The sequence below is a fragment of the Bison bison genome, unplaced genomic scaffold (genome assembly GCF_000754665.1).
Source record: "Bison bison bison isolate TAMUID 2011002044 unplaced genomic scaffold, Bison_UMD1.0 scf7180017864466, whole genome shotgun sequence".
Taxonomy (NCBI): domain Eukaryota; kingdom Metazoa; phylum Chordata; class Mammalia; order Artiodactyla; family Bovidae; genus Bison; species Bison bison.
This window is the reverse complement of record NW_011495027.1, coordinates 12,910,333-12,922,570: the sequence shown is the minus strand read 5'-3', so window position 1 is coordinate 12,922,570 and position 12,238 is coordinate 12,910,333. Positions and strand designations below refer to the sequence as shown.

General features: G+C 42.7%; 1 protein-coding gene across 7 annotated transcripts in view; it reads right to left on the bottom strand.

Moving 5' to 3' along the window:
• The window catches only part of LOC105003354 (transmembrane protein 56-like), a 120,181-nt gene that overhangs the window by 68,484 nt on the left and 39,459 nt on the right, over nt 1-12,238 (bottom strand). Inside the window, exons 1-2 of one of the 7 annotated variants that reach the window (XM_010860491.1) lie at nt 1,858-2,162; nt 253-353 (exon numbers count right to left, since the gene is read on the bottom strand). The exons of 3 other annotated variants lie outside the window; for them this stretch is intronic. The gene's annotated coding sequence lies outside the window, so the exon portion shown is untranslated. Of the gene's footprint in view, nt 1-252; nt 354-1,857; nt 2,163-2,203; nt 2,330-2,389; nt 2,579-12,238 lie in introns of those variants that run through there. 3 more of the 7 variants (XM_010860494.1, XM_010860492.1, XM_010860490.1) reach the window with 3 other exon arrangements.

Here is a 12,238-nt window from a genome sequence, read left to right as displayed (position 1 = left end):
TGGGGAGGGTGGGCCCTCCAGCCCCTCCCAAATCGTCCCTTCCTCCTCCCCTACTCCTAGCTGAAGAAGCTCTGAATCAATCTAGTCCTGAATTAGATTTCTGATGGCTCCCTGCCCGAGGCCTCTGTTTATCTTGCTCATCAAATGAATCTCTCTCGGATGGAGATTTTAGAAAATCAAAGAAAAGACAGGCCAAACTCTTGAATCCACATTCTAGGGTCTACGTGGAAGACTTGCTTTTTAGGAACTTACTATAAAGTTTCAGCCCCTTGATCCCTGCCATTCCTAGGGACTGCTAAGCATACAGCTTGAGTTGCGAAGAGTCATTTTTCTTTCCAGCAAGATAAAGAAGGCTAAGGGTGAAAGGAACAAGAACAGAAAGTTAAACAGTGTAAAAAATCACTACTGACTGAGCAGCATGGTTTGCAGCATCTGCCCTTAGGTGTGCAAGATCACACAATAAGGATTCAAACTCTGGAGGGAGGTAATGTGGCAAAAAGGAGTTGCAGGGGTAGGGAGAAATAAAGCAGGCTCAAAATATACTAACCTCAGGATCACCTTACAGCACAGGAGGGAGGATGCAAGTAAACTAAAATCCATGCTTCCTCAAAGGAATCTTGCAAATTTTCTAGTGTTGCAAGAGTCTGCTTTTCTAATACAGTTTCACCAATTTAAGGACAGATAAACAAGGAGAAAATTCTCTACTTCACACAGCTCAGTTAAAAAGGGACTGGGATTCTGTAATATATTATCTTAACTGGCTACATAAAGATGAGGCTGCATTCCAAACTATACCCTGCTGGGCTCACACAGCAGTATCTCACTTAAAACACACAATCTAAGATCCATTTTTCTCAGCTCCATTTATGACTGGGTGAAGATTTTATTAAAGTGACGGGTTTTTTTTCCCCCCTACTTCACATACCGACTCATAACATCCTCACAGACTCTTCCAACTTGTCCCCAAACTGGAATCAGATTCATTTAACATTATCAAAGATCACTCTTTAAGGATAATTTTATAATTTCGTATAAAAATGTGTACTACATTCACACTTAGAATGTGTACAACTAAGAAAACACTGGCCATCAACAGCGACCCTTTCATGAACATAGACAACTTAAAGTGCCTTCACGAAGGGCCACAGGAAAATGCTAGCATTTCGGGTCCCATTTCATAGCTGGGTAAACGGAGGCACTTAGTTTAATAAACTTGCTCCGGGATATAATGGTAGACTGGAAATAGAAACCAATTTCTCCCTCTGACTTTGACCCCAGTCCCTCTCCCACTAGACTCTTCAGCACTCGCTGACTAAAAATGGGACCCACTTGAGAACTGCAAGGGTAAATGAAAGCTTCTTGTTTTATTTAGTAGCGGGGAGGTGAGAGTCCGGGGAGACTTAGCTACTTGATGCACCTGATCTCGTGTACTGGCCTCTAACAAGAAAGCTTTCCATGGATGCCCAAACACCTGCCCCTTTGAGCTGAGACCCCAAGGCACCGCCAGGCAGCCCCAAGCAGCCCAAATCACACCGCCCGGGAAACGCGACTGGAACGCGGGGCGTCCAGGCGACGCGGGGGCCGCGGGCCCGGGGACACCATCTGTGCCCAGAGCGGCCCGCCGCGCCGGGATGATGCTGCGCCGGTCGCACACACCTGCTGGAGCCCTCCCTGGAACCCCCGGCCGCCTCCTGCGGGGGGACTCCCACCCAGCCTCCGGGCGCCTGAGCCCTCGGCCTCACTAGGCCGGGGGCGGGAAGCCGCGGAGCCCCTCCCGCGGGCTGCGCTCCGCGACGCGGAGAGCCGCTGGGCAAAGCGAGCCCGCCCTCCTTCCGAACCCTCTCCAAACCGCGTCACCTGTGCCGGGTCCCGGGGCGACTCGCGCGCGGGCGGCAGTGAGCCGGGCCGGGAGTGGGCGGCGGGTGGTTACAGGAGCCTGGTCATCCGGCCCGGCCCGAGGGCTGGCGCCGGCCAGAGCCGTCCCGCGAGATGCTCGGCGGGAGCCAGGGGAGCCTTGGGCTCCGGGCCGCTGGAACAGCAGCGGAGGCTACTGCTGCCGCCGCGGCCGCCCGGACTGCGGGCTCGAGTTACCGCAGAGCGTCTCCTTAAAGGGGCCGCGGCGCTCGGGCTACGGCTACGGCTCCCCGCGGCTCCGACCCCCGGCCAAAGAGGGCGGGGCCCCGAGGCGGGCGGTGGGGCCGACCTTTGGGTGATGGAACTTGGGTCCCGGAAAGAGCTCAAAAACGGGAGCACGCGAGGCGGGCTGCGATGGGATTCTGCAAGAGCACACCTCGCTTGAAACAGTGTTCGGTTCCGCGTCTTTCCGAAGCAAGTAACAGAACTAGCAAGTGGGGCTACGGTCTGAGTCCGTTCTCGCAGCGGTCAGTACCTGGGCTCACCACTTAACCAACATTGTTTTCAGATTATAAATTTATGTTCTGCTTTAGTTGTCCAGATTCTGCGTGAATGAAGCCCATGGTTTGACGATCAGAAAGGAGGTGAAAGGGCAATTGTTGATTTTCCTGCCACGTCGCGTTCCTCGCCGTTTCCGTTTGGGGCTGCAGGTGCGTTCCAAACTGGGTAGGGGGCGTTTGTGGAAAAGGCCAGTGCTTTGGAAGCCGCCTCCTCTGGAATCCAAGAAAAACACCTCCTCCATGCGGAGTCCCTCTGCTGTCAGGGCAGGGAAGTAGGATTTGGAATTCTAGGGGGAGCTAGCTGAGAAGTTTGCCAATAAACAGTAGCTCTTCTGATTTGCTAAATATGGCCTCAGAAACTTCCAAGTGTCCTGGATCAACACGATAAAATTGTTTTGAATAAAACAATAATAAATACATTCTGGTTGTTATAATTTGCACATCAAAAAAAATCACAAATACATTTTTTTAGAAAGAGCCTCACTGAGGCGCAATTTCTTCATCTTTTAGTATAATCGGGATAATAATTCATAGACACCTCTGAAGTGTCTAGCTAAATGGACTGCAGACTGACATAGAAAAGACAGAAACCTGCCCTGCAGTCAAACAGGGAAGATCTTGCAGGCCCCCAGTACACATTTCACCTTTTCTCTCTAAGGCTCTAGGGACACACCCGCGCACCAATGCCCTTTGACTACAACGTGTCCCGTCACAGTTGTTTCACAATGTGCACAGCCCTTGACGACTTTTTTTGCCCCATACGCACACGGGTATTTCATAACTATCCACAGGCAGGATGGTTGTGCACACCTGTGCGATCAGCCCTGCCAGTACAGAGGACACCTATCATCTCAGGAATCTGCATTAACACTACTCCTCCAGACTCTGTCCTGTGCTTGTCTTCAGTGACATGACAGTTGCTCTGCCCTTTCCTGATAAACACACCATGATTATCTTTGATATGCATATTCTCTAACACCATAGCAGGAGCCAACGCCATCTAAACCTGCAGAAATCCAGTATCCTCTAGTCCCCCCATACTCCTTCATGTTAAGCCTCTACTGATGCATCATCAAATCTGCAGGATTGTTTATAGAGAGCATGTAAGTGAATACATCAACGACAAGGCCTGAGATATGAAAGGAATTCAGTAAATACTAGTTGAATTTTTAAGCTTTTAAACTAATTAAAACTCAATGACCTTCAGGAGGTAGAAGAATACATTAACTAGTTTTCCTCAAAGTTTTAATGCAGCTTAATTTCTTCAAAAATATCCATTTCACTATTTACATTTAGATCTTTAATTGCTATTCTTAACTTTTTTTTTAACCAATACTATTTTTTCAAGGACAGTTCCCCCAAATTCTGTCTTTACCACCCTGAAGTTTTTCTGCATTTTGAATATGAGGTTGCAAAGCTGGATTGCACATTTTATATTTTTGTTCACTGAAACAGTTCCAAGAAACAGTTCCGAGAAATGAAATTATCCATCCACACTGAAAAAAAAAAAGAAAAATAAATAATACTGAAATTCTTTTCAGATAAATTTTCCTGATAAATTTCTGTTTCCAAAAATTCCTAAACTTCTAATTAGAGCCAACTGTTTGGAAAACTGAGACCAAAGGCTGTTTCTTCCTGAAATAACAAGATAATTAAAGCAAAAGTACTTTGGGGGAGACTTCCTCAATTCTCCATTCTGCTCTGTTAGTGAAGATAAAACCAAAATGGCACCAAACATTTTGATCAGAAAAGTTGAGTTAGTCAGTAATGACTATTCCCACCTACAGGTTTTCTCTTAATTGGTAGTTTTAGTGTATTAAGACTTTTGTGTAAGGTTTTTTGTACTTTCATTTCTTTTTCAGAATTTTTCAAGAAGAAACTATTTCAGGATATTAAGAGTGGTTATCTCTGGGTGGATGAGATTCTGTCTTGTATTCTTTTTGTTTCTCTTATTTTATGAAATTTTCTTCCCATTATATATATATATGTCTTACTTTGTTTGAATTTTTGTTTTTAATGAAAGTAATACATTTAAGTGAAAATTCAAGTGGTTCTTAAAGGCTTTAAACAAAAAATACCCAAGAGTTCTATCAGTCCCCTAACCAGCTTCTCCACCACCTAGCTTCACCCCCTTAGAACACCTCGCTTCACCCCATTTCCACACAACCTGCTAGGTGTTCTACATTTCCTAAATGATAAACCTATACCCAGGTTTCTTGATTTTCAGTTTTAGACTTTAGTTATTGACTTCTTGTCATATATTTGAGGATTTTTAGCTCCTATCCACACCACCACTCACTTTGTCCCCAACTTTCCTTCTAACATAGACACATCACAACTCTCATTCGAGTCAGTAATTAAGGTTTATATCATCTTGAAAATATACTGGTCAATACAGGGTGTTGCTGAATCAAGTAAGGTACCAGGATAATGCTTTCTTGAAAACCTCTTGCTTTTTCTGGAGTTAAATGCTTTGTTTTTTCACATTTAAAAAATGTATCTAATCTAACCTGAATTTTACCCATGTGCTTCTACACATTTATCAAATGCCATCAACATTATCTTCTAATGCCCAAATACATGACTTGTTGTTTATTCTCTTACATTGCTAAAGCACAGACTCCAGTCACTTACTCAGAAGGGGTGCATGGAAGGTAAATTTTTAGAGGGCTTGACTGTTTGAAAATGTCTCTTTTCTATTCTCATCCTTGACTGATCATTTGGATAAGTTGCAGATCATTTTCCCTTTGCTTTTTAAGAGAATCGTTCCATTGTCTTTTAACTCCAGCATTGCCGTTGAAATATCTAATACCTTTCAAGTTCCCATTTCTCTGTATCTGACCTATTTTTCCTTCTAGAATCTTCCCATTGTCTCTAGCAGTCTGAAAGTTCACAGTGGTGTGCCTTAGAATGTTTCTATTTTCATTGATTGTGCTAGATACTCAAGGGTTCTTTTGACTTTATCTGTATTTTTTTCCTTTCATTATTTCTTTGCTAATTTCCTCCCTCCCATTTTCTCTGTTCTCCCTTTGTGAATTATTGTTAGTAGGATATTGGGACTTCAACTTGTTATTCAGTCACTCAGTCGTGTCTGACTCTTTGTGACACCATGGACTGCAGCACACCAGGCTTCCCTGTCCTTCACCAACTCCTGGAGCTTCCTCAAACTCAGGTCCATCGAGTTGGTGATGCCATCCAACCATCTCATCCTCTGTCATCCCCTTCTCCTCCTGCCTTCAATCTTTCCCAGCATCACAGTCTTTTCTAATGAGTTGGCTCTTTATATCAGATAGCCAAAGTACTGGAGCTTCAGCTTCAGCATCAGTCCTTCTAATTAATATTCAGGATTGATTTCCTTTAGGACTGACTGGTTTGATCTCCTTGCAGTCCAAGGGACTCTAGAGAGTCTTCTCCAACACCACAGTTCAAAAGCATCAGTTCTTCGGCACTCAGCTTTCTTTATTAAAGTCTGTCACTGTTTCCCCATCTATTTGCCATTAAGTGATGGGACCAGATTCGTTTTTTGAATGTTGAGTTTTAAGCCAACTTTTTCACTCTCCTCTTTCACTTTCATTAAGAGGCTCTTTAGTTCCTCTTCACTTTCTGCCATAAGGATGGTATCATCTGCATATCTGAGGTTACTGATATTTCTCCCAGCAATCTTGATTCCAGCTTGTGCTTCATCCAGCCTGGCATCTCGTATGATGTACTCTTCATGTAAGCTAAATAAGCAGGGTGACAATATACAGCCTTGACGTACCCCTTTCCCAATTTGGAACAAGTCCATTGTTCCATGTCTGGTTCTAACTGTTGCTTTTTGACCTGCATACAGGTTTGTCAAGAGGCAGGTTCAGTGGTCTGATATTCCCATCTCTTGAAGAATTTTCCACAGTTTGTTGTGATCCACACAGTCAAAGGTGTTAGTGTAGTCAAGGAAGCAGATATTTTTTCTGGAATTCCCTTGCTTTTTCTATGATCCAACAGATGTTGGCAATTTGATCTCTGGTTCCTCTGCCTTTTCTAAATCCAGATTGAACATCTAGAAGTTCTCAGTTCACATACTGTTGGGAGCCTGGCTTGGAGAATTTTGAGCATTACTTTGCTTCCATGGGAAATGAGTGCAATTGTGCAGTAGTTTGACCATATTTTGCCATTGCCCTTCTTTGGGATTGGAATGAAAACTGACCTTGTTCAGTCCTGTGGCCACTGCTGAGTTTTCCATATAATGGGACTTTAATATTATTCTCTAAATTTTTGTCCTTTTATTTTATTGATCATCTGTTCATCTTTCTTTTCTACTGTCTAAGACAGGGGTTCTAAATTGGGAAGAGGGAGAGTTGGTTCTCCCCACCTCACCCCAGCCATTTGGCAATGTCTGGTGATATATTTGTTGGTCACCACAGGGTAAGGGGCATGCACTGGCATCTAGTAAGTATAGGCCAGGGAGGCTGCTAACCATGTTAGAATGCACAGGAGAGCCTCCCACAACAAAGAATTTCCAGCCCACATGTTAGTCATGCCAAGATTGAGAAATTCTGGATGAGGAGAATTACTTAACTTTATCTTCCAACCTTCTAAAGTTTCTAGTTCAAACATATTTTTCTTTCCCATTCTCTGATTAGCTCTTTCATTATGGGAACTCTCCATCCAAAAAAACAAAAAACTCTCTCTCTCTCTCTCTCTATATATATATATATATATTCCCATTTCACAGAAGGATTGTGTTGGTAGTGGTACAGTGGTAGAATGCAGGCTAGCTGTGTGAAGTATGGACTTACTGGTCCAAGAGCTTTGTTAACAACTTTCAGCAACCTCCCTTTTTCAGGTTTTTACCTCACCCTTGCCCTCTGTGTTACACTGTACCTCCAAATGCTAAGCACTTAGGTTAACCCCTCTTCCATTTTTCCAAGTCAATTACAGTTGGTCTGCCATTTCTGTGGATGTACAACCCAGGTGTAGGGAGGGCAGACTGTTGACTGTTTTTGTTGTTGTTCAGTCACTCAGTCGTGTCTGACTCTTTGAACCCCATGGACTGTGTATGACAAACTCCCCTGTCCTCCACTATCTCCAGGAGTTTGCTCAAATTCATATCCATTGAGTTGGTGACACTATTTAACAATCTCATCTTCTGTTGCCTTCTTCTCCTTTTACCCTCAGTCTTTTCCAGCACCAGGGTCTTTTCCAGTGAGTTAGCTCTTTGCATCAGGTGGCCAAAGTACTGGAGCTACAGCATCAGTCCTTCCAATGAATATTCAGGGTTCATTTCCTTTAGGTTGATTGGTTTGATCTCCTTGCAATCCAAGGGACTTTTAAGAGTTTTCTCCCAGCACCACAATTTGAAAGCATCAATTCTTTAGTGTTCAGCCTTCTTTATGGTCCAACTCTCACATCCATAAGTGACTACTAGAAAAACCATAGCTTTGACTATATGGACCTTTGTCGGCAAAGTGATGTCTCTGCTTCTTAATATGCTGTATAGGTTTGTCACAGCTCTCCTTGAAAGGAGCAAGTGTCTTTTAATTTCAAGGGTGCAGTCACTGTCTGCAGTGATTTTAGAGCCCAAGAAAATAATATCTGTCACTGCTTCCACTTTTCCCCTTCTATTTGCCATGAAGTGAGGGACTGGATGCCATGACCTTGTTTTTGAATGTTGAGTTTTAAGCCAGCTTTTTCACTCTCCTTTCCCACCCTTATCAAGAGGTTCTTTAGTTCTTTTTCACTTTCTACCATTAGCATGGTATCATCTGCATATCTGAGGTTGTTGATATTTCTCCCAGCAAACTGGATTCCAGCTTATGACTCATCCAACCAAGCCTTTCAGATGATGTACTCCACATAGAAGTTAAATAGGCAAATCAGCCTTGTTGTACTCTTTTCCCAATTTTGAACCAATCGGTTTTTCCGTCTGGTTATAACTGTTGCTTCCTGACCCGCATACAGGCTTCTCAGAGTAATATGGTCTGGTATTTCTATCTCTTTAAGATTTTTCCACAGTTTGTTCTGATCCACGCAGTCAAAAGCTTTAGCATAGTCAATGAAGCAGATGTTTTTCTGGAATTCCCTCACTTTATGATCCAATGGATGTTAGCAATTTGATCTTTGGTTCCTCTGTCCTCCTAAACCTAGCTTGTACATCTGGAAGTTCTCAGTTCACATACTGCTGAAGCCTAGCCCAAAGGATTTTGAGCATAACTTTACCAGCATATGAAATGAGTACAACTCTACAACATTTTTAACATTCTTTTGCATTGCTCTTATTTGGGATTGGAATGAAAACTGACCTTGTCCAGTCCTGTGGCCACTGCTGAGTTTCCCAAATTTGCTGGTATATTGAGTGCAGCACTTTAACAGCATCATCTTTTAGGATCTGAAATAGCTCAGCTGAAATTACATCACCCCATTAGCTTTGTTTGTAGCAATGCTTCCTAAGGCCCACTTGATTTCACATTCCAGGATGTCTGGCTCTAGATGAGTAACCATCCCTTGTGGTTATCCAGGTCATTAAGACCTTTTTGGTATAGTTCTTCTCTGTATTCTTGCCATCTCAATCTCTTCTGCTTCTATTAGGTCCTTGCTCTTTCTGTCATTTATCATGCCCATCCTTGTATGAAATGTTCCCTTGATATCTCCAATTTTCTTCAAGAGATGGCTAGTCTTTCCCATCTTATTATTTTCCTCTATTTCTTTGCATTGTTCATTTAAGAAGGCCTTCTTATCTCTCCTTGCTATTCTTTGGAACTCTGCATTCAGATGGGTACATCTTTCCCTTGCTCCCTTGTGTTTTGCTTCTCTTCTTTCCTCAGCTATTTTAAAGCCTTCTCAGACAACCACTTTGCTTTCTTGCATTTTTTTTCCCCTTGGAGATAATTTTGGTCACTACTTCCTATACAGTGTTACAAACCTCCGTCCATAGTTCTTCAGGCACTCTATCAGATCTAATCCCTTGAATCTATTTGTCATTTCCACTATAAAATCGTAAGGGATATGATTTAGGTCATACCTGAATGGCCTAGTACTTTTTCCTACTTTCTTCAATTTAAGCCTGAATTTTGCAATAAGGAGCTCATGATCTGAAACACAGTCAGTTCCAGGTCTTGTTTTTGCTGATTGTATAGCACGTCTCTATCTTTGGCTACAAAGAATATAATCAATTTGATTTCGGTATTTACCATGTGGTGATGTTGATGCATAGAGTCATCTCTAGTGTTGTTGGAAGAGGGTGTTTGCTATGACCAGTGTGTACTTTTGCCCTGGTTCATTTTCTACTTCAGGGCCAAATTTGCCTATTATACCAGGTATCTGTTGACTTCCTTCTTTTGCATTTCAGTCCCCTAGGATGAAAAAGGTATCTTTTTTGGTGTTCATTCTAGAAGGTCTTGTAGGTCTATATAGAACCAGTCAACTTCAGTTTCTTTGGCATTAGTGTTTGGGGCATAGGCCTGGATTACTGTGATACTGAATGGTTTGACCTGAAAACAAACTGAGATCATTCTGTCATTTTTGAGACTGCACCCAAGTACTTCATTTCAGACTTTTGGTGACTATGAGGGCTATTCCATTTCTTCTAAGGGATTCTTGCCCACAGTAGTAGATATAATAGTCATCTGATTTAAATTCATCCATTCCTGTCCAATTTAGTTCACTCATTCCTTAGATGTCAATGTTCTATTTTGCCATCTCCTGCTTGACCAGGCCCAATTTATCTTGATTCATGTATCGAACATTCCAGGTTCCTAGGTAATATTGTTCTTTACAGCACTGGACTTCACTTTCACCACCAGACACATCCACAACTGAGCATCGATTCAGCTTTGGCCCAGCCATTTTATTCTTACTGGAGCTATTAACAACTGCCCTCCGTTCTTCCCCAGTAGCATACTGGACACCTTCCAACCTAGGAGGCCCACCTTCCAGTGTCGTATCTTTTTGTCTCTTCATACTGTTCATGGGGTTCTTGAGGCAGCAGTACTGGAGTGGTTTGCCTTTTCCTCCTCCAGTTCTGTCATAATTCTTCACTATGATCCTCTTTGGGTGGCCCTGCACGGCATGGCTCATGGGTTCGTTGAGTTATGCAAGCCCCTTCGCCACGACAAGGCTGTGATCCATGAAGGGGCTCTCTCCCAATTTGCCAAGTCAGATATAGTTGGCCTGTAATTTCTGTGGATATAGAACCCAGACCCAGGAAAGGCAGACTGTACATCAGCATTTTATGTAAGGAACTCGAGCATTTGACGATTTTGATATCCAAGGGAGGTCCTGGAAAGATATCAAGGGATGACTGCATCTCTATTCCATCCAACTTGTGCTTTCCACATTTTACTGAGATCTCTCATCTTCTGTGTACTTTTCTCTTGTCCCCTTTTCTTCTGTGACTTATATCTTGCAAACCTCTTTGTACACTATTGTTTTAGTGCTACTTTGCAAAGAATAAGTGATTTAAAAAAATTAACAGAAACAGATCCAAAACAGAGGAAGGGGAAAAACATGGATCTATTCTTCTTAAATTTGTAATTTTTTGTTTTATTGTGCCAAAATATTATATTTTCATAAATTTGTAAAAAAATGTTAAAAATTCAATAGACATTACCAATCACTGGCTCATGTATATGTTTATAACTTTTAGATCAGTTTGTTGACTATCCTTCCAGATACTTTTCCATGCATGCTTACATATACTTTAGGATTTTTTAAACAGCAAGAAGAATTAAAATAGTACATATTATTTTGTAATTGCTCAGACTATCCCATTCAATGGATATATCATAATATATTTAACTGATCTCTTACTGTTGGACATTTATAGACCTTAGTCAGTCAGTTCAGTCGCTCAGTCATGGCCGACTCTTTGCAACTCCATGAATTGCAGCACGCCAGGCCTCCCTGTCCCTCACCAACTCCTGGAACCCACCCAAATTCATGTGCATCAAGTCCGTGATGCCATCCAACCATCTCATCCTCTGTCGTCCCCTTCTCCTCCTGCCCCCAATCCCTCCTAGCATCCAGGTCTTTTCCAATGAGTCAACTCTTCGCGTGAGATGGCCAAAGTATTGGAGTTTCAGCTTCAACATCAGTCCTATCAATGAACACCCAGGACTGATCTTCTTTAGAATGGACTGGTTGGATCTCCTTGCAGTCTCTGGAGACCAGAGTCTTCTGGAGACCAGAAGTCTCAAGAGTCTTCTCCAACACCACAGTTCAAAAGCATCAATTCTTTGGCACTCAGCTTTCTTCACAGTCCAACTCTCACATCCATACATGACCACTGGAAAAACCATAGCCTTGACTAGACAGACCTTTGTTGGCAAAGTAATGTCTCTACTTTTGAATATGCTACCTAGGTTGGTCATAACTTTCCTTCCAAGGAGTAAGTGTCTTTTAATTGCATGGCTGTAATCACCATCTGCAGTGATTTTGGAGCCCCAAAACATAAAGTCTGACACTGTTTCCACTGTTTCCCCATCTATTTCCCATGAAGTGATGGAGCCAGGTGCCATGATCTTAGTTTTCTAAATGTTGAGTTTTAAGCCAACTTTTCCACTCTCCTCTTTCACTTTCATCAAGAGGCTTTTTAGTTCCTCTTCACTTTCTGCCATAAGGGTGGTGTCATCTGCATATCTGAGGTTATTGATATTTCTCCCGGCAATCTTGATTCCAGCTTGTGCTTCTTCCAGCCCAGCGTTTCTCATGATGTACTCTGCATAGAAGTTAAATAAGCATGGTGACAATATACAGCCTTGACGTACTCCTTTTCCTATTTGGAACCAGTCTGTTGTTCCATGTCCAGTTCTAACTGTTGCTTCCTGACCTGCATATAGGTTTCTCAA